This window comes from Podarcis tiliguerta (assembly GCF_965153285.1).
Source record: "Podarcis tiliguerta genome assembly, chromosome: 2".
NCBI lineage: Eukaryota > Metazoa > Chordata > Lepidosauria > Squamata > Lacertidae > Podarcis > Podarcis tiliguerta.
Window position 1 is genome coordinate 26114533 of NC_139535.1, and position 25915 is coordinate 26140447.

Genomic DNA, 25915 nt, shown 5'->3' on the forward strand with positions numbered 1-25915 from the left:
ATGGAGATTTCTTTTGGAAGGGGCCAGCAGGAGGAGAAGTAAGGACTTGTGCTAAGCCCTGAGTACTTATCAGGTTTGGTAGAGATGGATTTATTGTAGCAGGAGCAACTTAGATTAGACTTTTGGATGTGCCTCCCAACTCTATGATTATGTGTTTTGTGTGGTTGGGGGTCCATTTTCCTGTCCTCTTGTTTCTCTCCTCATATGTACTCATATCCTGTTCTTAAACAGGTTGGAGAGTGGTCACACATTTGATCAGGTTCATAACTGTTTGGCTTCGATATATCTCCAACCTGTTTAAGAGCAGAACATGAGTATAATAAAACAATATTTAAAAACACCAGGAAGATCCGAACTACAGATTGTAGAATAAGAATGGGGGAGGAAGAGAGTTTTCCTACTCTACAACTTTTATACGCTTGGTGAAAACTGTTCTGTTTCCCCAAGCCTTTGGAGGCAATTAAGAGTACCTACCCCAACAATGGTCTACTGATGCTCATTTTTAATTTCCTTTTGCTTTTGACTTCTTCTGATTTTACTGTCTGGTTTCATGTTTTGATATTGTTGCAAACCGTTGCAATAGGGGCATAGAATTATTCTAAGAAATAAATAAACAAGAAGGTATTCTCAGCATTTGGGAATTGCTTTTGGAGTGATATATGCATTACTTGCCAGTGTTCGCGCAGTGCAGACCGGAGATGTGAAAGTTAAGCCAGTGACACTGGAATGCGTGTTGTTTTCACTGCTTGCAAAAACTTCTGCGATAAACTTCTCTGCCACATGATGGAGATGACGGTGCAAGATAAAATCAGCATGATCTCTCTAGCTAAAAAAAAAAGTCTCGGGGAAGGAATGAATTGGGATTTATTCTATCCACTATTGTGCAGGGCTCGCTTGTAGTCATTTGCCTTTCTCCTCAGTTTTCTTTTTAACGCATAATTCAGTTACATCAGCGCAGACGAGAAAAGACAGCAAAAAATGATCAGAATCAGTGCAGCTTCTTGGGATACTTTGCTCCTGCCTTCGGAATCACTCTAAAACTGAAATTGTGTTCCTTTGAAATTATTAATTTACTGGCCACACAAAACAGGGGAGGTGTCAGCAGACTTGGGGTGACCCTGAAGTTTGGAGAAGTTGTTTAGAAAAAAACACTAAGGGGGAGGCACTCCCCAAAAATGCTCAGCTGGGACTGAGCATGCTCAGTGATCATGGAATGCTGACAAGCTTGGGGTGGGGGAGAGAATGGAGTGGTATGACTATAGCCCTGAACTGAAGCATTGCACGTAGTGTTTTGTGGCAGGGTCCTTTCCACTTGTATTGTTAACATTTTTAGGTTTTAGGTTGGCATCTGTCCCTCTTAGGAGACAATAGAAGGGTGTGAAGTCAAACAGTTGAAGAGTTGCAGTGCCTGCTATAGCTGTAAGAAGAGAAGAAGAAGAGTTTGGATTTGATATCCCGCCTTTCACTCCCTTTAAGGAGTCTCAAAGCGGCTAACATTCTCCTTTTCCTTCCTCCCCCACAACAAACACTCTGTGAGGTGCGTGTGGCTGAGAGACTTCAAAGAAGTGTGACTAGCCCAAGGTCACCCAGCAGCTGCATGCGGAGGAGCGGAGACGCGAACCCGGTTCCCCAGATTACAAGACTACCGCTCTCAACCACTACACCACACTGGCTCTCAAAGACCATTAATGAAATATATAACAGAATAAGGACATGGATGGATTTTCATTTTAGTCTCTTAAAATCTGGGGTGCTTTTCTGAGTAGAGTTTGCCATTTCATTTTAAGTTCCTTTCACTAAGGTGTGCCAAAGTCTGCATAGGGTTGGACTGCTGGTGTTGCCTGTCGCAGTTGTACTAAGTGAGCATGACCTTGTCAAAGCAAAGCCCTTTCCCAAGCCCGTCGCTTCAGTGGATGAGCTAAGCACATGCTTAAAACTCTTCCACTGAAACTGGAATGACTTCCCATATCTAATCAAATCCAAAATCTCCACTCAAGTGTTGGACACGGCCAAATGGAACAATAGATTGTGGTCCTCAAAATGCTCATTTTGAGAAGATGGTTCTAATGTAAAGCTTTTTGGGTGGAAGTGTTTGGGTTGTGAGAAATAATGGGTTTCATCTTCAAATACCAAGGTCCTTGCCCTCTTCTCTTACATCTGTGCTTCAGAAGTCTCTCTTTCCCCACCCCCCATGCCGTGTTCAATGCTCAAAGGGCTGGCTGTTACAGGGTTTTGGTTTTTTCTCTCTGCTGTGAACAAAGTTTTGTCCTTCATGGTCCTAAACTCAATGCATGTGCATGACTTAAAGGCATTACCTACCAATAAATAGGAGATTAGCTGCGGCTTGTATATTTCCTGATCCCTCCACATTTTTTCAGATGGCTCATTGTTATCCTGTTTCCTTTAACGATGGGACACTCTAATGAGTTTGCCATCTGACATACATCTGCTTCCTGTTAAACAATACCTTCATTCTTCCAGAGCTGCTAAACTCATCTGTTATCCTATGAGATTTGTATCTTTGCCTTGAAAACAGCAAGTACAAGTGGATTGCTGTATATTCAGTTTCTCGGTTGGGCTCTTTTCCCTCTCTGCATATTGTCACACTGTTGTAAGTGACCATGGGAACATGCTGAAAATGCGTAATCATTTAGAAGGTTACAGCTTATTTACATCTTCTGGAGGCGTGTCCCTGGTAACATTTCATAGGCTGCTTCGTGAAATCAGGGGTGCATTGTACTGACTTTACAACGATCCAAAACTTCACAAATGTGATTTGTGACTAGAAATCTGCCAATATTTTGGACTGCAACTGAAAGCTTCAAAATTATCATGTTAGGCTGCATCACAAGTCTAGTTGCCTGTGTTTTATGCACTTAAGAAAAAAATCTTAATACTTAGATTTAAGAAAATCATGAAATTGTGTTACCAACATTGGAAGAATGGAGAATGAAGATGATGGACTTTGCAGAACTTGATAGACTGACAGGAAGAATTCGAAATCGACGAGATCAGAGATTTACTGAAGAATGGGAAAAGTTTTCAGAATATATGCATAATCTAAGTGAAAAACAAATAACACTTGTAACCTTTAATGAAGCTTTGTAAAAAAGAAAGGTTAGAATTTGAGTGAAACAAGATTTAATTTATAAACAAATAGATGAGATTTCAGAAATGTGTAGGAAATTAAGATGGGAAGGAGTACCAGCCAAGTTGAGGGAAGTAAAAAAAAGAGAGAATGGATGTAAAAAACTGTATGAATTGTATTAATTTGTTTTATTTGTAAATTGAATAAAAATTATATGGGGAAAAAAAGAAAATCATGAAATTGTAAAGCTTCATAGTTACTTTCCCTCCTTTCTATAACACTAGGGGATGTCAAAGAAAAGCTGTAGCTTGATCTAGAATTCCTTCAACATCTGCGCTGTATCTCTGTCACCATCATTTGTAGATTTATTTTAACTACATTTTTCTTCTTTTTTGGAAACTTATTTCAAAACTGCTGAATAAGGTTTGGAAGGTTGTATTTTTATTTTATTTTAGTACTATGCCGAAAGTTGTCCCTCCCCCTTCTGTGAAAGAGACTTCCATCTTTCTGCTTCATTCTCTGGGCACTTGAGAATCCCTTCAGAATTTTGGCTGGTACCCATTTTGGGGCCTACCTTTAGCATGGGTCAAGGCTGTGTGTGTTTTCTTTTCCCCACAAGTAAATATTTTCCCAGCACTCTTGAAGGTTCCTAGGCTGTGTACACTTCCTGACTTAATTCCTCCCATCTCATGGTGCCTTTCCCCTGGGTTTTAATCAAAGTTCAGACACCTGGGAAGGCTGCAGAGTGAAGACCGCTGGTGAGATTGTTTGTAAAATGAAAGAAAAGACAGCCAGAAACATTTCTTGGCTAGCTGGAAAGTAAGGAATATGCATCAAAATCCCTGCACGTCGCTCACGAAAATTTCACGTCAATTTTCTCCTTTGATTTTTCATGCAACTTATTTTCTCTTGTTGGATAATGGTTGGGAGGGGGGAATCAAAGGATATATTTTTGGCACAGAACTTATATTTATTGCCTGAGCTCTGTCTCTGTCAGAAACCAGAGCCAGACTAAACCATAGATGACCAATCAACAGCAAGGGCAGTACAAGTAGCATAGGAAGTAGAGATTTGTGTTACACTTGGACAGGAACAGGAAGGGCCTGTTGGCCTGTCCGTGGCGCATTGTTAGATCTAGTCTTGTGCCCTGTTGCTGCTGAAGATAAAACCACGCTGCATATGTTCTGTAGAATGTTCTCCCCTTGGAAGTCTTGCTGACCTCATCTTAAAGTCACCTGCTTTATCACCTGCTTAACACCTGAGGCTCCAATACTTTGGCCACCTCATGAGAAGAGAAGACTCCCTGGGAAAGACCCTGATGTTGGGAAAGATGGAGGGCACAAGGAGAAGGGGACGACAGAGGACGAGATGGTTGGACAGTGTTCCTGAAGCTACCAGCATGAGTTTGACCAAACTGTGGGAGGCAGTGGAAAACAGATGTGCCTGGTCCATGGGGTCACGAAGAGTCGGACACGACTGAACGACTAAACAACAACAACAACACCAGGCTTTTTAGGGGTGCTTTGAGGGAAGCTGACCACCATTAGCAATGTTCTCCCGCTATGCTTTGCGGGTAAGCCCCTTTCTGCTTATATTGCATTATAGGTTTCAGCTACATTATTGGTTGCTATAAAATTCTCCAATTCAAATTCTCTGAATAAAAGTGGAATATTTTCAATTTTTTTCATGTAAAAAAGTGAAATAAAGTGTCTTCATCTCATTGAAACCTGGTGGGATAAGTCCCACGATTGGAATGTAAAAATGGAGGGATACAATCTATTTCAGAGAAACAGACCAGACAAGAAAGGAGGAGGAGTGGCGTTATATGTCAGGGATGTGTATACCTGTGAAGAGATCCAAGATTTAGAACCTCAAAGCCAAAGTGAGAGCATTTGGGTCAAAATTAAGGGAGAGAAGAATAACAGTGACCTCATTGTGGGAGTTTACTATAGATCCCCAAGCCAAACGGAGGACATAGATGATGCCTTCCTGGAACAGATGGCCAAGCATGCAAAAGGAAGGGAGATAGTAGTAATGGGGGACTTCAATTACCCAGATATTTGTTGGATGTCAAACTCAGCCAAGAGCATAAGGTCAAACAGATTCCTCACTGGCCTTGCAGACAACTTCATTGTCCAGAAAGTGGGAGAAGCAACAAGAGGAACAGCCATTTTAGATCTGGTCCTAACCAATGTCGATGACCTGGTTAATGGGGTAGAAGTGGAAGGATCATTAGGATCATGCTCTTCTGAAGTTTACTATACAACGGAAAGGAGCAGCCAAGCATACTAGGACTCAATTTCTTGACTTTAAGAAAGCCGACTTCATAAAACTTAGGGAAGTGCTGGGTGAGATCCCATGGACAGTAATACTAAAAGGAAAGGGAGTTCATGATGGCTGGGAGTTTGTTAAGAGGGAGATAGTAAAAGCACAACTTCAGGCAATACCAATGAGACGGAAACATGGAAGGTGCCTAAAGAAGCCAGGGTGGCTATCTAAAGAACTTTTAACTGAGTTAAGATTAAAAAAGGATGTGTACAAAAAATGGAAAAGGGGGGAAACCACCAAAGAGGAATTCAAACAAATAGCCAGCACGTGTAGACACAAAGTCAGAAAAGCTAAAGCACAGAATGAACTCAGGCTTGCTAGAGAGGTTAAAAGCAACAAAAAAGGCTTCTATGGGTATGTTCGTAGCAAAAGGAAGAACAAAGAAACAGTGGGGTCACTCAGAGGAGAAGATGGTGAAATGCAAACAGGGGACACAGAAAGGGCTGAACTCCTCAATGCCTTCTTTGCCTCAGTCTTCTCTGATAAAGAAAACAATGCCCGACCTGAAGAATTTGGAGGAAATGATTCAGCAGAGGAAACACAGCCCAGAATAACTAAGGAGATAGTACAAGAATACTTGGCTAGTTTAGATGTATTCAAGTCTCCAGGGCCAGATGAACTGCATCCAAGAGTATTAAAAGAACTGGCAGATGTGATCTCAGAACCACTGGCAGTCATCTTTGAGAATTCCTGGAGAACAGGCGAAGTCCCGGCAGACTGGAGGAGGGCAAATGTTGTCCCTATTTTCAAAAAGGGGAAAAGAGAGGACCCAAATAATTACCGCCCAGTCAGTCTAACATCAATACCAGGGAAGATTCTGGAGCAGATCATTAAGCAAACAATCTGTGAGCACCTAGAAAGGAATGCTGTGATCACCAATAGTCAGCATGGATTTCTGAAAAATAAGTCATGTCAGACTAACCTGATCTCATTTTTTGACAGAATTACAAGCCTGGTAGATGAAGGGAACGCAGTGGATGTAGTCTACCTTGATTTCAGCAAGGCATTTGACAAGGTGCCCCATGATATTCTTGTAAAGAAGCTGGTAAAATGCGGTCTTGACTATGCTACCACTCAGTGGATTTGTAACTGGCTGACTGACCGGACCCAAAGGGTGCTCATCAATGGTTCCTCTTCATCCTGGAGAAGAGTGACTAGTGGGGTGCCACAGGGTTCTGTCTTGGGCCCAGTCTTATTCAACATCTTTATCAACGACTTGGATGATGGACTCAAGGGCATCCTGATCAAATTTGCAGATGACACCAAACTGGGAGGGGTGGCTAACACCCCAGAAGACAGGATCACACTTCAAAACGACCTTGACAGATTAGAGAACTGGGCCAAAACAAACAAGATGAATTTTAACAGGGAGAAATGTAAAGTATTGCACTTGGGCAAAAAAAATGAGAGGCACAAATACAAGATGGGTGACACCTGGCTTGAGAGCAGTACATGTGAAAAGGATCTAGGAGTCTTGGTTGACCACAAACTTAACATGAGCCAACAGTGTGACGCGGCAGCTAAAAAAGCCAATGCAATTCTGGGCTGCATCAATAGGAGTATAGCATCTAGATCAAGGGAAGTTATAGTGCCACTGTATTCTGCTCTGGTCAGACCTCACCTGGAGTACTGTGTCCAGTTCTGGGCACCACAGTTCAAGAAGGACACTGACAAACTAGAACGTGTACAGAGGAGGGCAACCAAAATGGTCAAAGGCCTGGAAACAATGCCTTATGAGGATCGGCTAAGGGAGCTGGGCATGTTTAGCCTGGAGAAGAGGAGGTTAAGGGGTGATATGATAGCCATGTTCAAATATATAAAAGGATGTCACATAGAGGAGGGAGAAAGGTTGTTTTCTGCTGCTCCAGAGAAGCGGACACGGAGCAATGGATACAAACTACAAGAAATAAGATTCCACCTAAACATTAGGAAGAACTTCCTGACAGTAAGAGCTGTTCGACAGTGGAATTTGCTGCCAAGGAGTGTGGTGGAGTCTCCTTCTTTGGAGGTCTTTAAGCAGAGGCTTGACAACCATATGTCAGGAGTGCTCTGATGGTGTTTCCTGCTTGGCAGGGGGTTGGACTCGATGACCCTTGTGGTCTCTTCCAACTCTATGATTCTATGATTCTATGATTCTATGATTCATTCAGTGACCTTGGCTGCATTTTCACTTTTGATTATTCTTTTGAATAGTTCAATGAAACTGTTATGCAGGGGTTTCCCATTGAAATTTCAGCCCAAATGATCTTGACTAGTGACTTTGGGCTGCTTACTGGGAGGTATGTATACCGTGATATTTTGATTTCTAGCTAGCATCTTATTTATTTCTGTGATCTCACTAAATAGTTGCTTCAGCCTGTCTTCTGTGGTTTTTTAAAACTAACTTTTTAATCCTATTATGGGTGAAGAGGTGAACTTGGAGGACAAAATATACACTGCCTCATATTTACTAGGACATGATAATTGAAATGAGATGTTGCTCTATACAAAAAAAAAAAAAGTGTTGTGGAAAAATGTTCTGTGGCACAAAAGGGACAGGTGAACAGGAGCAAACAAACAAACAAAACACCATCTTGGTGTTTTTAAAATCACCACAAACGTGAATAGGACATCTGGTTGGTGAGGTTTCTGTGTCCTAGGACATTCAATGGAATTGAACTGAAACCTTTGATTCTCTGCCCGCCCCTCCAAAATATTTCTGAGAGTCAAAGCATTTCCAGATGGAGGGCATTTAGAGTGTCAGGTATGCTAATTGAGCATGTCTGAAACCCACAAACCAAATAGGGGTTGTGCTGATCTCTCCCAACTTGAAGGCCAGAAGATATATGCTGTTGGCGGAGAAGGGGTGGGCAGTGATGGTGGCATGGGGTTGTGTGTGAGATCCAGTTGCACAGGCATGTGGGCTGAAAGCCTATGGCCAATTAAGTTTGACAAACTAGACCAACCTTCCCCAACCAGCCACCCTCTAGGCATTTCAGACTACAACTCCATCAGCCCTAACCATTGATGGGCTGCTGGGAGTTGTATCCCACAATATCTGGAGGCCACCAGATTGTGGAAAGCTGAACTAAATACAAGGTTCTGGCAAGAGGAATGCAGGAAGTTGACTTCTACTGCATCACACCATTGGCCCATCTAGCTCAGTGTTGTTTACCCTGAGTGACAGTAGCTCTCCAGGGTTTTGGACACGCGTCTCTCACAGTCCTACCTGGAGATGCCAGGGTTGAAGCTTGGATCTTCTGCAGACAAAGTGGATGCTGCACCTCTGAGATATGGCCCACCCTTAAATATAATTTCTTGGGAGACAAGAAATTGAGGAAAGGTGGGATTATGATGAAGCTCACAAGGCTTAGAGGTGGAAGTGGCTGCAAGGTGTTGGTAGATATAAAGCAGAAGTGAAAGATGCTTTGCAGACTTGGGGACTGTGCTCCAATGAGTTGAAGAGCAAAGGTCCATATTCCTGAAAGAGTTCATCAACATTTAAGAATGGAGTGGCTTCTTCCTATACACTGCAGCCTTGCAATATGAATGAGGGCCATGAGGCAATTGGGAAGGTGTGGCAAGTGGCTTGACTTGTATCTACTCGTAAAATCATTTGCCACCTCTTCGTCTTCAGGTTTCTTGTTCTGTTCCTAGATGGTTGAACAGCTTTGCACTTTGAATTGTTTTCCAGCCTTTGTGATGATGACGTTACGGAGTCTTTGCACAAGCAAGATCTGAATGCCATAATGAATAACCTTGCAACTTCTTGGAATGCTTAAATACAATTACAGCTGTACTTACATGAAGGTCAAGTTCTTCAGGAAGCCAGCAGGGTGTCTTGCCCTGTTCTGTACATGAGGCAGATAATTCAAGATTCAAAACATATACTATTCTCTTCACTCCTAACCAGAGATCAGCTGCACTGTGGGTTGGTTTGCTGCAAGCCACTCAAGGACTTGTTGATCTGCCCTTCTGCATTCCAAAGGTTGGGAGCTGTTGGTGCTGTACCGGAAAGTGCAGTATAGATTCTGCCTGTGCCATGCTGCTTCTCTGTTGCTTTTCCAATGTGCAAAGCCTCTTTCTCATGCTCCAACACTGCTGCAAGAAGCTGGAATGAGAATCCAGTGCATGTGCATCATGTTCATGCCCATTGTTATCCCCTGACATGGTGCAACCAGAGAGCTGTGGCAAAACTGAAGAGGCTACTGGCTGTGATTGAGCTTTGCAGGCCATCAGCTGGGGAAGAAGAGGACAGGGTATAAAAATTCCCGGCTCTTAATCACTTTACTTAATTGCTGGCAAAAATGTCCTTGTGCACTTCTCTTAGAAGAACTAATTTAGAAATGGCTTAGTGCATTTTGTGATACTTTTTTAAAAAATTCTCTGGGTCTTGGCAGTCACCCTCTGTTCCTTTTCTCCCAATTCTCCCCTTTTATTTCTTCTTTTCTTGATGTCCTCTGGGCAAAATGGGGAGTGGGAAATGCTTCTTGACCATATGGGGGCAGCCAGCCCCTCTGCCTGCCTCTCACCCATTGCTTTAATTGAGACCATTTGTTTGTTTTAATTTAACCATGTGTTAACTGCTAGGATGAGGTATTCAGGATCTCCACAGAAAAACAAAGCTACACCTGTTGGACTAAACAAAGGCCTTCAGTACTACGAGGTGAGCTAGTTCTCTCCTGAGGCTGTTTATACAGATCTCCTCTTCCAGTATTTATTTTAGAGTTTTGCAAAGGGAGATAATTTGGAGGGCAAAGCTGTCCTGCTTCAGAAACAGACAGAACCTGAATAAACAAATGCTTGCTGCAGATTAGTAGGAACATCTGTAGTTTTTAGATTGTTTTGAGAGCACATACCATTTCCCCCTCTCTTTTTTTGTGCTCTTGTTTGTCCACCCCACCCCCCCTTACTCATATATTTTTTTTAAGGGTAACAAAGGATGGGGGAGGAAGGTGCAGCTGCACTGGGCATGACATGCCACTGTTTTAACTTTAAGTTTTAAAGCCTCAGCAGAAGAGTAGTTTTATTGTATCTTAGAAGAGAATAAAGCCACATGCAGATTCCAGCCATGGACATCTGTTTCCTCTTGATGTGGAAGAATTCTAGCATTTCGGAGGCTATTTCGGTTCTCAATGAGTCTGCCTTTCTCCTGCTTTTGCTACTCTTCGACATGCTTTGCCTGCTACCTTCCTTCCCAGCCCTGCTCTGCAGTACATCAAGCCCGTTCTTAGGCCATGTTGTTTATCCACCCGTTTTGCGAGTTAGGTTTCCAAATTGTCTCCCAGCTTCTTTTCTCACTTGTGTAAACTGACTGCAGCGGCATCTTCTCGTACTTGAGCATCCCTGGAGTTTTTCTTCTGAGTCCGCAAACTTTGCTGTCGAATGGTATAGCAAAAGTTGAGGCTCCTAACAGTATTGTATTGTTAAGTCAACATGCTGTGTAAAGCGTAGAAAACTCACATAGCTAGAATGAATAAATATTCAATTCCCGTCTCCTGCTAGGTGTCGGTAAGAATGCATCAGAGAGTTTCTGCAGTTCTATTCCTTCCCGTAACTGCAATAAACTTTCCCGTGCAAACATTGAGACCTGGATTAAATTGGGATTGAGGCAATATATAGGTCCTAGGTTGGGGGACCATTGGTGTTTCTTTGACCTGGTAAGAAGTCAGTGAAAGGCACCTCTGAGGTTTGTGGGTTATAGTTCTGCTGAACTATAAATTGTTTGGTGGAAGACAGGAGTGCCTGGCGTGCTCTGGTCCATGGGGTCACGAAGAGTCGGACACGACTGAACGACTAAACAACAACAACATAAATTGTTTGGCATAAATGATCACTCATAAGTAGATCAATAAATAGACTTTTCATAACCAATCTAGAGTTAGGCGTGAGTAGTGAAGTAGTTGTCAGTAGTTTGCTGACAATACTAAATAGTTCAGGGTTGTTTAAAAGAGAGAGATTGTGAGATCCAAAAGGGCATCTCCAAACTGAGTGAATGGGTGGTAAACTGGCAAATGCAATTCAGTGTAAACATGTGTAAAGTGATGCATATTGTTGGGGCATATATATATCATCGCTAACCTGTACATGGTCATCGCTAACCTGTACATGGAACACTTTGAAACCAATGCTTTAGACAAGTCAGAACACAAACCCAAACTTTGGCTCAGATATGTTGACGACACCTTTGTAATTTGGCCACACGGGAAGGAAAAACTGGATAGCTTCCTCACACATCTCAACAGCCTACACCCCAAAATACAATTCACTATGGAAATAGAAGCCAACAACCAACTTCCCTTCCTTGACGTCCTAATCTACAAAAAACCTGATGGCTCCCTAGGACACACTATCTACCGGAAAAAAACACACACCAACCGCTACTTACATGCACAATCACACCACCACCCTGCACAAATAAACTCCGTAGCCAAGACTCTCATCTCCAGAACCAAACGCCTGGCTGACGAAGACCACTTGACAACTGAGTTACAGAATCTCTCAAATGTGTTAATTGCCAATGGATACCAGCAAAACAGGGTTACGAAGCTAATCCAAAAAGAAACACCCCCCAAAAACCAAGACACAGAAGAAAACAATGGCATAGCCCTCCTTCCTTATATCAAGGGCACTACAGATAAAATTAGCAAAATCCTCCATAAACACAATATCAAAACAGCCTTTTGCACCAACCAAAAAATAGCCAATATCCTCAGAAACCCCAAGGATAAAATTCAGTTGGAAAACCAAGGGGTCTATGAAATACCCTGCAAAGTCTGCCCAGCCACGTACATTGGACAAACAAACAGACGAATAAATGCACGGATCGCAGAACACAAGAATGCCGTCAAAAAAGAAGAAAAAACTTCCTCTCTTTTCCAACACATGAAAGAAACAGGACACGAAATTAATTTTGCAGATTCCAAATTGCTCTTTAACATGGAACATCACCACAAGAGAATAATCATGGAAGCCATCGAGATAGAGAAACACCCTCACAACATGAACAAGCGTGACGACACATCCCGCTTGCCAGACATCTGGAAATTAGCCCTCCCCACAAAATCTGACACCAGATCCAGAGGCACACAGAACGCCATCACCAATCAACCACACCAGACCCAAACCCAGACCCTCTCCACAGATAAATTACAGACACCATCCAGTAGCCAAACCAGGGTGGCACCTCCGGATGCTGCACCCCCCTGCAATCCCTACACAGATCTGGCTGGCACAGGCCACAAAACCACAGCTCGCCCCTATACACGAAGCCAAGCCAGAGCACAGCCAAGTGCAGTACAGCCATCTTCTCAGAAAAACTCTTCACAAAGTTCAAGAGTTCAAGACACGAAGGCTTTAGCAACTAATCCACACCTAATGACCCACCTAAGTGGGATTCAGGAAATCACTCAAGAAATCACTCAAGATATCCCTCAAGTAATTAAGGAACAAAAGAAGAAAAGGCACACTAGCCTGGGAACCTCCTCTCTGCCCAGAACATTGGAGGCTATACACCACACCTCCTCAACAGTATTTATAGGAACTCAAACACTGAGATCCTGCTCTGTTCCAGTAACAAGAAGCCGAAAGCACCAGCCTGAAGATGACGAGTGAGACCTCGTCGAAACGTCGCCTAGACACCCCAACTTTTACACGGGAAGACACCCGAGGACACCAAAACCTGCATTCCTGTACCCGTGAAAATCTACGAAAGCAAATATCTCACCTCTACGGGGAGGAAACCTTCCAGCTGACAAGAACCTACGAGAAACTAGAAATCCGAAGAGCCACCATCTTATGTGATCTCTTGTTCCTACGCAACTGCCGAGACAACAACTTAATTCCCACATGCTTCCAACTTAAATTCCACTCTAAAACCCCAGCTACCGAAAGGATCCTGAAACGAACTGAACTATCTCTAATCAGAAACGAACTACACAAGAAAAGATACCTACTAAACCAAACCAACAAAGATCTACTCACTCTTCACCTCAAACTCTGTAACAAAATCCACCCTGCACTCTGGGACAAATGCAAACAACTAGCCGTCTGGAGAGCTGAAACGGAGACCTCACACAAGACAGACACACACACCAACAAACTCCACAAACTAGAGAAACGCCAGAAGCCCAGCCACCCTCCACAACAACCCATGAAACAAACAGTACATAACATATCAGACAGGATCCTCACCTCAACTGAAACCAAAGTACTCTCCAAAGGTTTCAACTTTGCAGTCGCCCCGAGACGCATCCCCACGGAAAACATCATATGCGGAGTCGAAGCTAGCCTAACCAAAATCAATCCAGATGAAGCCAATAAAATCAGACTTGAAGTCACCAACATCCTCTGCTCCAGCAAACCACCCAGAAGCAATTTACACAAAGAAGAACAGAAAGCACTCACCAACCTGAGGAAAGACAACAACATAATCATTCTCCCAGCAGACAAAGGTAATGCCACTGTTGTGATGAACACATCGGACTACCAAGCAAAACTATCAAATCTACTCCAAGACCCTACCTACCAACCTATAAAAACAGATCCCACCACCTATCTGGAAAAAACCACCAAATCCAAAATAAAAGCCTCTCCTATCAGTGAAGAAATCCAGCTAAGAATCATCCCCAGAGAAAAATCATCCAGATGCCCCAAACTCTACGGCCTCCCCAAGATACACAAAGAAGGAACACCACTCAGACCAATAGTCAGCTCCATAGGCTCACCTCTACAAAATCTCGCTAAATTTCTCGCCAAGCAACTTCAGCCCTATGCAGAATCCATCTCTTCACACGTTCCAAACTCCTTCCAGTTCATAGAAACAATAAAGAAGCAAAACCTACAACCCAATGACCTACTTGTGAGCTTCGATGTTGTATCTCTCTTCACACAAGTGCCCATTAATGAAGCCTTGACAGCCATTCAAAACAAATACAATCCCCCCGAATACATCTTGGACCTGACCAACCACTGCCTAACCAACACGTACTTCATCCACAATGGACAAAGATACAAACAGATAGAAGGAGCACCTATGGGATCACCCCTCTCACCGGTCATCGCTAACCTGTACATGGAACACTTTGAAACCAATGCTTTAGACAAGTCAGAACACAAACCCAAACTTTGGCTCAGATATGTTGACGACACCTTTGTAATTTGGCCACACGGGAAGGAAAAACTGGATAGCTTCCTCACACATCTCAACAGCCTACACCCCAAAATACAATTCACTATGGAAATAGAAGCCAACAACCAACTTCCCTTCCTTGACGTCCTAATCTACAAAAAACCTGATGGCTCCCTAGGACACACTATCTACCGGAAAAAAACACACACCAACCGCTACTTACATGCACAATCACACCACCACCCTGCACAAATAAACTCCGTAGCCAAGACTCTCATCTCCAGAACCAAACGCCTGGCTGACGAAGACCACTTGACAACTGAGTTACAGAATCTCTCAAATGTGTTAATTGCCAATGGATACCAGCAAAACAGGGTTACGAAGCTAATCCAAAAAGAAACACCCCCCAAAAACCAAGACACAGAAGAAAACAATGGCATAGCCCTCCTTCCTTATATCAAGGGCACTACAGATAAAATTAGCAAAATCCTCCATAAACACAATATCAAAACAGCCTTTTGCACCAACCAAAAAATAGCCAATATCCTCAGAAACCCCAAGGATAAAATTCAGTTGGAAAACCAAGGGGTCTATGAAATACCCTGCAAAGTCTGCCCAGCCACGTACATTGGACAAACAAACAGACGAATAAATGCACGGATCGCAGAACACAAGAATGCCGTCAAAAAAGAAGAAAAAACTTCCTCTCTTTTCCAACACATGAAAGAAACAGGACACGAAATTAATTTTGCAGATTCCAAATTGCTCTTTAACATGGAACATCACCACAAGAGAATAATCATGGAAGCCATCGAGATAGAGAAACACCCTCACAACATGAACAAGCGTGACGACACATCCCGCTTGCCAGACATCTGGAAATTAGCCCTCCCCACAAAATCTGACACCAGATCCAGAGGCACACAGAACGCCATCACCAATCAACCACACCAGACCCAAACCCAGACCCTCTCCACAGATAAATTACAGACACCATCCAGTAGCCAAACCAGGGTGGCACCTCCGGATGCTGCACCCCCCTGCAATCCCTACACAGATCTGGCTGGCACAGGCCACAAAACCACAGCTCGCCCCTATACACGAAGCCAAGCCAGAGCACAGCCAAGTGCAGTACAGCCATCTTCTCAGAAAAACTCTTCACAAAGTTCAAGAGTTCAAGACACGAAGGCTTTAGCAACTAATCCACACCTAATGACCCACCTAAGTGGGATTCAGGAAATCACTCAAGAAATCACTCAAGATATCCCTCAAGTAATTAAGGAACAAAAGAAGAAAAGGCACACTAGCCTGGGAACCTCCTCTCTGCCCAGAACATTGGAGGCTATACACCACACCTCCTCAACAGTATTTATAGGAACTCAAACACTGAGATCCTGCTCTGTTCCAGTAACAAGAAGCCGAAAGCACCAGCCTGAAGATGACGAGTGAGACCTCGTCGAAACGTCGCCTAGACACCCCAACTTTTACACGGGAAGACACCCGAGGACACCAAAACCTGCATTCCTGTACCCGTGAAAATCTACGAAAGCATATATATATATATATATATATATATGCAGGTTTTGGTGTCCTCGGGTGTCTTCCCGTGTAAAAGTTGGGGTGTCTAGGCGACGTTTCGACGAGGTCTCACTCGTCATCTTCAGGCTGGTGCTTTCGGCTTCTTGTTACTGGAACAGAGCAGGATCTCAGTGTTTGAGTTCCTATAAATACTGTTGAGGAGGTGTGGTGTATAGCCTCCAATGTTCTGGGCAGAGAGGAGGTTCCCAGGCTGGTGTGCCTTTTCTTCTTTTGTTCCTTAATTACTTGAGGGATATCTTGAGTGATTTCTTGAGTGATTTCCTGAATCCCACTTAGGTGGGTCATTAGGTGTGGATTAGTTGCTAAAGCCTTCGTGTCTTGAACTCTTGAACTTTGTGAAGAGTTTTTCTGAGAAGATGGCTGTACTGCACTTGGTTGTGCTCTGGCTTGGCTTCGTGTATAGGGGCGAGCTGTGGTTTTGTGGCCTGTGCCAGCCAGATCTGTGTAGGGATTGCAGGGGGGTGCAGCATCCGGAGGTGCCACCCTGGTTTGGCTACTGGATGGTGTCTGTAATTTATCTGTGGAGAGGGTCTGGGTTTGGGTCTGGTGTGGTTGATTGGTGATGGCGTTCTGTGTGCCTCTGGATCTGGTGTCAGATTTTGTGGGGAGGGCTAATTTCCAGATGTCTGGCAAGCGGGATGTGTCGTCACGCTTGTTCATGTTGTGAGGGTGTTTCTCTATCTCGATGGCTTCCATGATTATTCTCTTGTGGTGATGTTCCATGTTAAAGAGCAATTTGGAATCTGCAAAATTAATTTCGTGTCCTGTTTCTTTCATGTGTTGGAAAAGAGAGTTGCTTTAGCAACTAATCCACACCTAATGACCCACCTAAGTGGGATTCAGGAAATCACTCAAGAAATCACTCAAGATATCCCTCAAGTAATTAAGGAACAAAAGAAGAAAAGGCACACCAGCCTGGGAACCTCCTCTCTGCCCAGAACATTGGAGGCTATACACCACACCTCCTCAACAGTATTTATAGGAACTCAAACACTGAGATCCTGCTCTGTTCCAGTAACAAGAAGCCGAAAGCACCAGCCTGAAGATGACGAGTGAGACCTCGTCGAAACGTCGCCTAGACACCCCAACTTTTACACGGGAAGACACCCGAGGACACCAAAACCTGCATTCCTGTACCCGTGAAAATCTACGAAAGCATATATATATATATATATATATGCTCATGTGGTCTGAACTAGGGGTGACTGGTGGTCAGGAAGCAGACCTTGGGATCATAGTTAATGGTTCGATAAAGATGCTGAACCAGTGTTGCGACTGGTGCAAAAAAGGCAAATTCCATGCTAGGGATCATTGGGAAAGAATCTGAAAATAAAACAGCTGATTTAATAACGCTGTTAAACAAATCTATGGCACAACTGCATTTGGAATACTCTGTACATTTCTGGTTGCTCCACCTCAAAAAGGATATTGATCTTGATGAAATCCCCCCTTTTTCTGGTTATTTTAAAGTTGTGAAAATAGACATGAAAATCCCCCCTTTTTCTGGTTATTTTAAAGTTGTGAAAATAGACATGACACTTGAACTGATTTGTTTAGCATCCTGTCTGGTTTGGTATATATTATATGTGTAGGAGGAGAAAACTTTTACAAAGTGAGAACAAAAGGACAAGCAATGCAAGAGACTGTGTCACGTTCCTGTGCAAAGCATAAATGAGTACAAAATCCAACCAAAAGAATACAAGATCCGATCAGAATGAGTAGTGAGACCTGTTCCCATGTAGAAACTAGTGGAGATAAATTTTCATAGCAAGATGAGTAGCGTAAACAAACATCTAAGGACCCGTGTGGTTTTTCCTCTATTAAAATAATACAGCTACCTCTCTGGAATTTGTCACAAAGGGAAGACTGTTTGGTGTGTTTATGTGGTGTGTGTTCTTTTTCAGGACTGGAAATCATGAAACCTTACTATTAGGCTCAGAGAAAGGCAGATATTGTTGGCCCAGCCAAATTGCTGTAGCCGGAGAGCATGTTCAATAGTCAAGTGCTAATTTGGTGACACAAATTTGGTACGCTTCAGAAATAGATGCTGTTTCTCTTGAAACAGGGATAGTTGGGGAGCATAGGAATATAATCTTAAACAACATATACCACGTGCTACCATATATAAAACAAGACTGAGTTAATTCTCAACAACAAAAGCAATAAAACTGGCAGTGGGATGAATCTATTTCTTATTATCAGTATTACAGAGTTAAAGTATATGTAGCTAAGAGAAAATTGACAATGTTAATCTGTAAAACATTCTAGGATAATTGATGTCCGTCTGGAAGTAATTCTAGTGTTAGTCAACTCTGCTGAATAATCAGTAAAGCTATATAACATCCAGCCAGACAGGCAGAGAGAGCTGGTATTCTGGTGTCTGTTTTCTGTGAACATTGTAGGAGAGTTGATGGAGCCAGCCAGCATTTTGCTGGCAGAAAGTTATCCACATGTGCGGAACACATTTTCACTGTTGTTTTAACATATTTCAGGTGTAAATATCAATGCTTGGCAGGGCGTGATGATCTTCTGTTTCGGTGATTTCTCTAGGAAAATAATCACAAAATGCAATCAGTTCAGAAACCACCCCAAGACATTTTAATCACCCTAATTGTGGTAGAGCTGTAAAAGGCTTGCGGTGAATCCAATCAATTTTTGTCACTCTTCGAATGACCTCGTAAAGAAAGCGGTCTTTGTATCTGTGACTCTGTGTTTGAGCCTCCACTTTTTTCTCTGTCAAAGATGGTGTCAAAGTGTAGTTAAATAATAATGAAAATGCAACATTTTCTTAAATTTCCTGGTTTGTGTGAGATTGCAGTTTGTGAAATGCATCTAGATTCTTATTTTAGTTTATTCTTCCTGTATGTGAAACTTTTCGAACACTTAGGGAAAGCACTGTATGTATATTAACAATTAATTTCTATAATAATGTCCCAGATGTCTGTGAGCACACAAATGTGAGTGGGTGTACTTCTCCCTCACCCCAATTGCACTTGGAATCACCAGGTGAAGACCTATCAAAAGTCTGAGGTAGATAGGAAGGTCATGTTGGTGGGTAAAGAACCTGCTGCTTTTAGCTTGGGAAGACTGCCCCTCGGCTCAGCACCACAGCTCTCAATCTGGATTTCTGGGTCATTGTGGCTTCAGAAGCCACTCCTCTCTTTTTGCTTGTTGGAGAATTCCAAACTCACATGGTAAGTGAATTCAATCAGTTCTAGATAGTCATTGTGAGAACTGGATGGTGGACTAGATAGGCCTTTGGTCTGATCCAACAGGGTTACGTTCTTAACATTCTCACTGTTGGGTAGATAGCTTGCGAGCAGTGCTTTGTCTCTCTCTAGAAAAATAGATGCTGGTACTCAACATGAAGTGGTTACAGTAAGTGCCACACTTTTTAACAACAACAAAAAGAGGTGCTGGTACTATGTACCCTTGAGTTCCCCATGGGGAAAAAACCTGTTCAACTTCCATGGCAACCGACTTCATCTTCATCTTGAAACTAGCATTTCCCTGTTGTCTGGGAAGCTCAGCGTGAGATTCACGGTTTATTTAAGGAATTGTGGTTTATTGGGGTTAGTAGGGAATCCCTCCTGTCTTGTCCTCCATTTCGAACACTGATGAGCTTGCTACTTGGTGACGTTTATTGTCTGCATCAGGAAACATTTACTTCAAGGGCCATTTTGTGTGTGTGCGTTTGTTCTTTTGTTTCTGAGGAAAATGAAAGGGGAAAAGAGAGAATTATACAGTTGTGTGCTTTGGTGAGGCTAGGATAGAGCGGCCAAAGACATGAGAGAGAGAGATAAAAAATGTTAATATTTGTGTCAAGTTAAGCCATAATTCACATGGAGAATACCAGGAATGGGTTACAATTCATTGGTAGAGCATCTACTCTGCATGCAAAAGGCCTCTGGTTCATTTATAAGCATCTTCAGACCGGGAATGTATCATCTGAAACCACAGAGAACTGTTGCCTACCATTGTAGACAATACTGAGCTAAATGGACCATTGACTTTGTTCTGTACGAATCAGCTTCCTTGTGTGAGTGTGCGATTTATATAAACATATTGTATCTTTTTGCTCTGGGGCTAGTTTAAGGATCTATCCTTGGCTTGGATGTCATTTGCCTTAGTCCTCTGAAATCCAGCCTGCATCCATTGCCCATTCAATTTCAAGCCTGGGTTGTAAGCCCACATGGCTAGAATGTGAAATATTTAAAAATATTTGTAAGCCAAAAATCTCAGGATGTTGAATTTTTCATTTTGGATGGTGTAATGTTGGAATTGGGCTTGACCTCATTCTGGTTCCATGCAAGGGCAAAACTGCTTGTTCTTCTACCCTAGCCTGGGTACCCCTTGTATATAAAATATAATCTTGCATTTGCTTTTTCAGGCCCAAGGTAATCACCCACTTAATTCTTGTTCAGGGGGAAGGCATCCTTTTGCAAGTCTCTATCTCCTCATAAATATATTACGCCTTTTGCTGTAAAGTGAACAGGGCTTTGGCACCTGAAATTGGGGGCAGGAAGAAAGTTAATCTCAGCGCTTGAGTTTCATGGCCCTGATAAATAAGAACCATGTTTGACCTTTACTGCGGGTCTTTGAGATGCCACAAGGGAAATTCTTCCTTGTTTGCGATGACAAACTTCCTATGAGATTTCAGTTTGTCAGCTCAATGTACAGCAGTGACATTGATTTCTTCTCACTGCCACTTCCTGCCTGACTAGATAACAAATTTCCCGTGGCAGGTGTCTGTCAGGCTAAGTTTTGCCTGGCAGAGGAGTGGTGTAGACTCATTTATTAATCATTAGCTGCAACATGATGAACCAGACAATAATCTTTAACTCTTGTGGTGTTGAAAAACATGGAGGGGGATGTAGAGCGATAGAGACCTTACTGCCTACACGGTCAGAATTTATTGGGGGAAATTATAAGTATAGACCAGGGGTCAGCAAACTTTTTCAGCAGGGGGCCAGTCCACTGTCCCTCAGACCTTGTGGGGGGCCGGACTATATTTTTTTTAGGGAAATGAACAAATTCGTATGCCCCACAAATAACCCAGAGATGCATTTTGAATAAAAGCACACATTCTACTCATGTGAAAACACGAGGCAGGCCCCACAAATAACCCAGAGATGCATTTTAAATAAAAGGGCACATTCTACTCATGTAAAAACACGCTGATTCCTGGAAAGTCCGCGGGCCGGATTTAGAAGGCGATTGGGCCGGATGTGGCCCCTGGGCCTTACTTTGGCTACCCATGGTATAGACCAAATACAAGTTGCTAGTGCTTTTTCAGAATGGGCTTGCAGCTCTGTATACTCTATAAAAGTGTGCTTTCCCCTATTTTAGTGGGCAGGTTTCTCTAGAGAACTGTAGATTATGAAAATCAGAGAGAGGCAAAGTACCCCTTCCAACTTCGTCTCTGTGATCCAGAAAAGGGTTATAGTCCAGACCTTCATAAGATGGTGTGATGGTTCAAACATGGGTAGTGTTGAAATATACAGTCTGGGAAAGCTTCATGACTGACTCAGTTCTTAACAAGAAGCATAGGGAGGTTAAATCTCCACTCTGTAAGCTTGTACCCAACAGGAGATATTCCCTCAGGCCTCTGCAGATGACAAGATGGGAAGCCACTTAACTCCTCCTCTCCCTCTATTGCTCCTATTCCAGGTGGATATTTTTGAACCACCATGCAGCTTTCAGAATTGGTGCCTGAGTCTGCTTCTTTTCATCCTCCCTCCTCATCCCACTTTCCTTGGCCTTTTAGATAATAATAGGTCTGCTGGTCGGAGGAGCTACCATGTTTTGTTTACTGACGTCATGCAAGCTGCTCTAGGAACCTTTTCGGCTTGAAAAATGGGGTGAAAAATAAGTAACTGCAAAATCGCACTGCAATTGCTCTCTTATAGTTTCTAAAGTAGCTCCAGAAGAAGGGGTGGCTAACACGGTTGGGTAACTACAGGGACTGGAGTAGTTTTCTTAGGTGAAGTGGTGTGAAGTGTGCTGCAGCACAAATTGCGAGATCAAGGAGGGATCCCCTGAGGTGCTACTGTGGAGAAGACAGCGATGAGTACAAGGGGAAAGGAGTGAAGGCTACCGTCTTACCTCAAAGACTGAGGCCAAGTTATTGAGTGTGGAGCCCAACTTTGCCTGGAAACTGGCATTTGTATGGGAGGGAAAGGAATCAAACCAGTGTTGCCTCACCAGTAGGTATGGAGTGCCTCTCTCTGGCCACTAAAGGGTGTTCTTACTCTGGTAGCTGGATCAATCTCTACACCCCTTTCTCCCAAGAATTTCACTGAGTGACCTTACACAGGACACTGCTTTGCTATATTGCAAAGATTTTGGTAGGAAACAACCAGCTTTCAGAACTAGAAATGTTATGTTCATTCTCTGAACTGCAGTTGAGAAACCTCAATACCACATGTACCACAATGTCACTAGAGGCCTGAGATTCATTTGTTGCAGAAAGGCCTGTTTCCTCACCTACGGTAGTTAAGGCAGAGAGTCATAGCCATGAAAAATAAGAGTTAGTATCACAACAAACTCCCATTTTATTATGCTGGCTTTCCATTTTTGGAAGTTGAAATTGAGACACATGCAGATGGTGATGTGGACAGATAGCCAGATGCAAGTGGTTTTTTTGAGTGAATATATTAGATTAATGTTAAGCGGTTACATCTGTTTCTTTGCTGTTTTGTTAAAAATGTATGTATTGGGTTAGTCATCTTCATAAAAAAGAAAGAAAGCGTAAACAATGCATGCCAGGCCTCTTGAGTGCATTTTAGAATAACGCTAAATTAAATGTCACAATGAATGGCTGGCTCTCAGCTTCACTCTTCCTTGTTGTAAGTCTGTATAGATTTAATAGGACAGCTACAATCTATGATGTAAACTCGTATGAGCTGAAGCCTGTCATGTTGACAGTCATAGTATAATAATGTTTTACATTTAAAGTTTCTAGCGCCTTTATAGAAACCAGTTTTTGGAAAAACACATTATGGACATGATAAAATAACGCACATGATAAAATAACAATGGCTGCAGTCCAGCACACAGTTAGGCAATGCTTAAACATTGTTGAATTCAGAGGGACAGAGACAAAAGTACCTTTATGTTGATGGCGTCCCATAGAAGCAGCAAACAAGGATTTGCCTGTAAGGATTAATAATAAGATAGAACAGAGAAAGTTTCACTAAAGTTTGTGGGATTATTTCATACTGTTTCGTGAAGAAAGATCCCTGGACAATTTAATGGCAAGAACCTAATATCTTTATCCGTAGCATCTTAATCTTCCAGCAGAAAATAAAAGGTTTACTAAATGTGCAGTAAACCAGATATCCCATCACAGCCTCACTGGCCCAGAGTGAATTCACACAATCTCTGTTCCACACCACGAAGTGGTGGTCTTGGATTTTATGAATGGATTTCATGCATGCACAGAGGGAATTCTTTTTGGAGACTGGCTGTTGGGCCATGGGTTGCAGAGCTGCAAGGAGTGATGAGCAACCAAGCATTTGTTGTGTCCGCTCGCAGAACTGAGTGTCTATCTAAAAGAGGCTATAGAAAGTCATCATGTGCTGCTAGTCATTGAAACCCTCCCAAGGCTTCTACCACTGTCATTCAAGCCCTTGAATATTTGGACGAGGAATGGAAAATTTTCACCTCAACCATTTATATTTTTGAAACCAGAGGTTGAAAAGAGGGGCAGACAAGTATTTGGGTGCCTAGCCGTGGCTGAGTGATGGAAATGTTAGATGGCTAACCTCCAGAGTTGCATTTTCAAGTGCTGACAACTTTGGTTCCCAAGTTATTACCGTATTTTTCGCACCATAGGGCGCACCTGACCATAGGGCGCACCTAGTTTTTAGAGGAGGAAAATACGAAAAAAAATATTCTGAATCAAATGTTGCACTAAACTATTTAAAGCAGCAAAGCGGGCGGCTCCTGTCCACTTTGCTGCTTTAAATTGAGCCTCAGAGGAGGGTAGGAAGGGGAACCATGGCTTATCTAAGTCCAGTTAATAATGCTGAGCCTGACTTATGGCCATCGAGATTAGCCTGGCCATCTCAGTGGAAATCTGGGGAGGCTGGGGTGGACTTTCAGTGGTCAAAGTGTGGTTGTGTCTTCCTGCCCGGCCTCTATTTCCTGCCCTCTTTCCCCCCTGCACCCCCGCACCCTGCTTTGAGGGAAGGAAGCGGAGCCATGGATCCTCTGCTCGCAACTGCACTGGATTCCCTCCACTTTGAAGCAGGAAAGTGGGAGAGGAGCTGCTTACACAAGTGTAAGCTGCTCCCCTCCCACTTTGCTGCTTCAAAGGGAGCCCGGGAGAAGGGAATCTGCTGCATTCGCCAGCAGAGGATGCATGGTCCCCTTCCTTCCCTCCAACGTAGTTGCTTTGAAGGAGGAAAGTGGGAGAGGAGCTGCTTACACGAGTGTAAGCTGCTCCCCTCCCACTTTCCTGATTCAAAGCAATCATGGAGGAGTAATCCGCTGCAGCCGTGAGCAGCGGAGGATCCATGGTCCCCTTCCTTCCCTCCTCCTTAGTTGCTTTGAAGGAGGAAAGTGGGAGAGGAGCTGCTTACACGAGTGTAAGCTGCTCCCCTCCCACTTTCCTGATTCAAAGCAATCACGGAGGAATCCCTGTGAGCAGCGGAGGATCCATGGTCCCCTTCCTTCCCTCCTCCTTAGTTGCTTTGAAGGAGGAAAGTGGGAGAGGAGCTGTTTACACGAGTGTAAGCTGCTCCCCTCCCACTTTCCTCCTTCAAAGCAATCATGGAGCAGCGGAGGATCCATGGTCCCCTTCCTTCTCTCCTCCGTAGTTGCTTTGAAGGAGGAAAGTGGGAGAGGAGTTGCTTACACGAGTGTAAGCTGCTCCCCTCCCACTTTCCTCCTTCAAAGCAATCATGGAGCAGCGGAGGATCCATGGTCCCCTTCCTTCGCTCCTCCGTAGTTGCTTTGAAGGAGGAAAGTGGGAGAGGAGCTGCTTACACGAGTGTAAGCTGCTCCCCTCCCACTTTCCTCCTTCAAAGCAATCACGGAGCAGCGGAGGATCCATGGTCCCCTTCCTTCTCTCCTCCGTAGTTGCTTTGAAGGAGGAAAGTGGGAGAGGAGCTGCTTACACGAGTGTAAACTGCTCCCCTCCCACATTGCCGCTTCAAAGGGAGCGCGGGAGGAGGGAATCTGCTGCAGCTTCCCCCACCTCCCGCAGAAGCCGTGCGCTCTTTAAAGGGGCTGCGCGGCTTCTCCTGGCTTTTCTGGGAGGTGGGGAGATTCCCCCACCTCGTAGAAAAGCCCGCAGGAGCCGCGCAGCCTTTAAAGAGGGCGCCGCTCTTTGGGGCTTTTCCCCCGAGGAGGGAGAACGACCGATGCGGCCAGTCAGTCCCTTCTCCCTCCTGGAGAAAAGCCCGCAAGAGCGCATGAAGCTTGTGTGCGGCTCTTGGGGGCTTTTCCCGCCTGCCTCCCCCTTGCATTCGCTCCATAGGACGCACACACATTTTCCCTTGCTTTTTAGGAGGGAAAAAGTGCGTCCAATGGTGCGAAAAATACGGTAATAACTTTCAGGACTGACTCCATTTCCAGTGGTCAGTACTGAGGTAAGCCAGATATCATAAATATAGTTTCCCTTATAGAGTGTCTTTAAGTCTTTTGTTTAACCTAAGCCTTTGTGACTGTGGAGCTCTAAAGCTGAGCTGGCAGTTCTTTGGCGAACTAGATTTCTGTGCATAGCTTCTAAACCATCTTCTGTATGGCTTTCTCAGATGTTGAGTCAAACTTTCAAACTCACCATA

At 43.5% G+C, this 25915-nt stretch overlaps 1 protein-coding gene across 5 annotated transcripts in view; it reads left to right on the plus strand.

Moving 5' to 3' along the window:
* SLC25A26 (solute carrier family 25 member 26) overlaps positions 1–25915 on the plus strand; it is a 128047-nt gene that overhangs the window by 63950 nt on the left and 38182 nt on the right. The gene's annotated exons all lie outside the window — the stretch shown is intronic.